The 5,000-nt window shown below is 49.9% G+C and overlaps 1 long non-coding RNA gene across 1 annotated transcript; it reads right to left on the bottom strand.

Moving 5' to 3' along the window:
- Positions 1-540: 540 nt before the first annotated feature.
- LOC135896550 (uncharacterized) lies at positions 541-4,086 on the bottom strand. Its single transcript, XR_010562739.2, has 2 exons — positions 3,795-4,086; positions 541-918 (listed from the first exon to the last, which is right to left on the bottom strand). It is a non-coding gene; the product is annotated as an uncharacterized lncRNA (long non-coding RNA).
- Positions 4,087-5,000: the final 914 nt, after the last annotated feature.

Below are 5,000 nucleotides of genomic sequence, written 5' to 3'. Positions count from 1 at the left end.
AGCAGCGCCGCACTTCGCTCCGTTTGCAACGTGCGGCACGAGACACAGATTGTCCGTGCCAGCCAATATACCGCGAAATGAAAACACCTATAGAGCTGCTCTGAAATCTCACGTTATGGAGTATCCTAATCGTCAGTGGCTATATTTTTTTGTTGCACTTCATTGCACTTTGTCCTTTTTACCAAAGCTAATAAACTGCTTGTTTACAGTATGAAATAACAGCAAGAATGAAACAACACACGTTGTTTCGTTCATGCACAGTGCTCACGGAATGAAACGCGTCAATTTAGGCTTAACTAATACGCATACTTTCATTTACACCGGCTGCAGTTCGTGACACATTGACGTAATTTTGGCGCGTACACTTAGATCGGAGTGCACGCCACCTTCGGTGACCAGATTCCTAGCGACATGACACGGTACTCTTGAGTACCTTGCGCATATGCAGGGCTCTGTTAAATGCTCCCTGTCGCGTTACACTCCGTGAACACTGTACGTGTCACTTTTTCTTGAGCACCATAAATGGACTCGACGCTCATCTGTCGTGGTAATGAGGTTTACTTCGATCTGGCCAGCATACGTCCGCACGCGCAGGGCTCGTATATAGTCTGTCTCGCCATCCTTTCGCTCCGGCCTTTGCTCAGGATAGCACACCGGCTGCACGTCTCGTTGATTTCATTTCCTGCCGTCTGTCTGCCGACTGTCTTTCGTGCGCTACAGTTCAGGGACACTCGAAGGGTAGCACGCAAACCTTCTGTCGGTTGCGGCGCAGTCCCGGTCTGCAGAAGCAACCCCGCACGATCCCGCCTCCGCAGCCGCCCTTCGCGGGCCGCTGGTCGCATGCGGTCTCGGCACAGCCGGCCCTCGCCGTCCTGTACATCTCGCCGGCGACCTTGCACCTTCTGTCCGTCATGATTTCTGCGGGAGAGAGAAGAGCCGGAGAATGCACTCATCGCTCACGTGCGTGTATGGATGGGTGCCAAGAGAACGGAGGCGCAGTCGATGATATGGCAGACGACTATAAACGAGGTGGTGATCGCACTAGGAAATTTACAGACACAACTGTTGAAGCTTGGGCAAGTTGGTGTGACATTCTTTTACAGCAGCGCAAAGGACTAGGACGAGACGAGCGCGCACACACACAACGCTGTGTGTTTGTGCACTCGTCTCGTCCTAGTCCTTTGCGCTGTTGTAGAAGAACGTTGCAGACATAAGATGGTGTCCGCTGGCGCAACGAAGGGGTAATTGGAAATCGCTGGAAGGGCGCTTCGCCCTCCTGACGAGGATGACGGATGCTACAGATATAACTATGCATGGAAGGACTCGTGTGCATTTTCGGGAAAACCGGCCTCTTAGCAGGCCTACCTTCCCATTTTTTCTACATAGAATTTTTTTTTAAAAAAAGCACACTTATTCAATAGCTCTGTCATGGTTCATCCAATTTTGATAGCACACTTTCGGGTTTTCTTTGCAGCGTCCACATGCCCTTATCATGTGGCGCATATTTGGTCCGGTATGTTTTTGTCCTCGAGCCACAATCTAGGTCTTCTAATGGCAAGGCAGTGCCCTGGCTTTGTGTTATCGTGCAGATTTTCTTTGAAATGCCTGTAAATTTCCATGGTGTTCCTTGTTTCCATTCTTTGCATCCGAGTTGCTGTCTTTGATTCTCTCAAGTTCTCCTTTATGGCTCCCTGATGGTTGTCTGTGTACACTTTCAATTACCCTGTACTTGGCTGCCAACTTTCTTGACCTCCGCCTTCATTCCGTGTCCACGCTTTTGAAGTACAGATATTTGTGCACTTTAACCATTCTTCGAAACTAATTTTGCTCGGCGCGTCTGTTACCGTGGGCCCGCAAAGCCAGTCGGTTCACTGACCTCTCGCTAATGTCCAACCCCGACAATCTTTCTGATTTAAAGCACAGAATCGCACTTGCGAATTAGCATTGGCACAATTACTTTTTTTTCGATTCCTCGCGCCACCTCGCATTTACTGTGACACCAAGGTGGTCCATGCTTCATTGTTGCTGCATACCGCTTCCCTTTCATTTTTAGATTATCTTGTGGACGCTTGAGCAGGTCTTGCCTTCGTTTACGTATGCGTCCAGGTATTTCAATTGTTTGACTGTGGGTATTACTTCCTCTTGAATTTATACCACGTCATTACTAGTCTATTCATTAAATTCAATTAAATTCAAATTTATTTCAGCATAGATACAAAAAAATGGCTGTGGCTTAGGTAAGGTTAAGCCCAGGATGCGAAGCATACTAGCCTTTATTTTAATTGTTGAACCACTGTTTAGCCTGGTGAACTGCTGTTGCTTGGCTATATTTGGTTCGGCTAGACGAAGAAACAACTCATGCATTACTTCTTCGCCTTCAAGAGTGGAACGCGACAGCGTTCCCGTCGACCCGCCAAGGGGTGTAAGACAATGGGCTACAGGGCAGCGACTACGCGCCCCGCATTGGACGCGGTGAGCGTCGAGCAAAGCAGCGTTCGGCGCGGCAACGAAATGTGCGCCTGAGCAAGAGACGCACGCCTTAGAAACAGCGCGTTTCTAAGGCAACACCGCATTCACTAGAGGCGCTTTTGTACCGCTTTGAAGCGTTGTACTCGTGGCTCAGTGGTAGCGTCTCCGTCCCACACTCCGGAGACCCTGGTTCGATTCCCACCCAGCCCGTCTTGCAAGAGTTGAGCCAAAGCCACTTCTCCTCTGTCGTGACGTCACGGTGTCACGTGATTTCATGGTCACCGCCGCGCCTGAGGAGCTGGGTTGAGCCCTCGTAATATGCTTCGCATAAAAGAACACATACATATGCTGGGGCGCAGACAAAAGCCATGAAGGCTTGTCGGGGTCCGTACCCTGTTTCCGCAACTTTGCAGCTTTCTTGTGACATAATATAAAATAAAATAAAAATAACACGTCACACTTTCACAGAGTAAACGGGTAAGTTTTGTGAATTCATACACATCTACATCTAGACCAAAAACAATCATATTTCCCAATTTCATTGTGCTAAACTTAAGGCCTAGATTCGTCGCTGCATTCCCACTTATATCCCCAAGTCTCTGGAAGTGCCTTGCATTGTACGCTAGTAGCACTACATCGGCCGCATACATCAGCCCACCGACCTTTCGTTGCACCTTTTGTCCATTACGGATGTAAGGTAGATCAAAACCTAATTCATTGACTTCCAGTCGTCTTTCTCTATATCCTCTGCATAAAGCGTGAACTGTGGAAGCAGAGGACATTGTTGCTTAAGTCCTTGGTGGAGTCCTTGCTTCAGTGCTCGGTGTAAGTAGACAGCAGCTGCGATGCCTGCCGTGCGAAGCTGCCACTGTCTCAGTGAAGCTGTTCGGGGTGATTCATGTCATGAAGGGTTGCTTGAGAGTCAATCTACACCACGCTCTGCACAACCTGGCAACAACTCTACTTCTCTCAAACACTGAGTAGCCCTGTAACTTCTGCAAGCCCGGTCATGACACCCTTGAGGTTTTTTTTTTTTTTTCAACGTACACCACACAGTTTGACCAACAGACTACATGGGCATAGCGGAACTGGAAGAAAAAGTGTATATGGGGGGTTCTGCGGCAGAGCAGGGCCACCATACTGAACGGAATCAGCAGAAATTAAATTGAAGGACTAAGGCTGACTGGTTGCAAGGAACGGACGGTACTACGTGGCAAAAAAACAAAATGCGTTTATAAAATTATGGTTAGTCAAACAGTTCTCGAATTCCAGCGTCACATATGCATGCACTAAATGCGGTCACCGCAGTGCCGTGCAATACGTACCGGGTACCGCCTCTGTGCGCTCAACGAGCACCGCCAAAGTCATTGCGAGTGCCAGCAGGGCGAAAGCGAAGGCAGTGTAGACCATGCCTGTCTCGGACACTAACCAGGTTAACGCGCAGCGTACACGCACAGTCGAAAACGCAACGTAACCAGACCTGCCCGGCCGATCACTTTCCTCAACCTTTCCTCGACCTCGAGCCCCTAGCTCCGGCGCAGGTTGTTCGCGTAACAGCCAAGCCGGCGGCTTTCTTTTTACCTTTTGTCTCATTGGTCCTCACTCTCTGCACGTCTTTCCCCCCGCGTTCATCTGTTCGAGTTAGGCCGTCAGGCCGAAGTTAATCGCGCGGTCTCCTCTCTTGCGGAGATGGGTTTCGCCGCCAGATGTCGCCTGTAGTTACAGCACGCGCTGCACGCAAACTCGCGCGCGCCACAAAACGGCGGCTCGTTTGGGCGGCCGTTGTACTCTCCTTAACAAACGCGTGTCGCCTCCTTCCCTGCAATGACGGGCCCGCACAGGGCGAACGAGCGTGCTGCGCTGTCTGGCACACGAAGATGTATGCTGCCTCCCATTTCGTTGCAGGAAGTTTTTATAGCCTCCCTGGCAGGTATTAAGGGAGGAGGTACAGAGGGAGAAGGATGCGGTGTGTGTGCGCGTGTTCGGAAGCGGGAACTTCATGACGCCGAGGGCCGCGGCCACATCTGCGTGTTTACGGGTGGCGACGAAGCATATATCCCGTCTGTTGAGCCAAACAGTATTATACAGGCGTACGCTACTATTACGGCAGACTCTTTGGAAGGCGCACATTTTCGCACTTATATGTGAAGGCTGCGGCCCGACGTGCGCTTAGTTCATGGATCCAGGATAGCTGACAAGGCAACATCCTTGAAGAGAACATCGCAAAGGATGTAGCAGGCGAGTGGCCAGCACATTGTCGAGCGAACTAAGGCTTTGTCGTAGTCGCTTTTATTTATTCATTTATGCACTTTTACCCCATTGTACAATATCTAAACAGTTTCCTTCCTTCTACAATAAACTCTGTCCCAGTCCCATTGCCTCCTTCCGCTCAGCCCCGCACATTCCTGACCGCCGTTCAGGTGTCAGCACGTGTAGCGAGACAGTTACAGAGCAGTCAGCAGTAATATTCAGGTTATATAAACAACCAGTCACTGCTACTACATTGTCATGTAAGGTTCGCTGTTATCGTT

The sequence above is a fragment of the Dermacentor albipictus genome, chromosome 9, assembly GCF_038994185.2.
Source record: "Dermacentor albipictus isolate Rhodes 1998 colony chromosome 9, USDA_Dalb.pri_finalv2, whole genome shotgun sequence".
In the NCBI taxonomy this organism is placed as follows: Eukaryota; Metazoa; Arthropoda; class Arachnida; order Ixodida; family Ixodidae; genus Dermacentor; species Dermacentor albipictus.
This window is presented reverse-complemented; position numbering and strand designations above follow the sequence as displayed.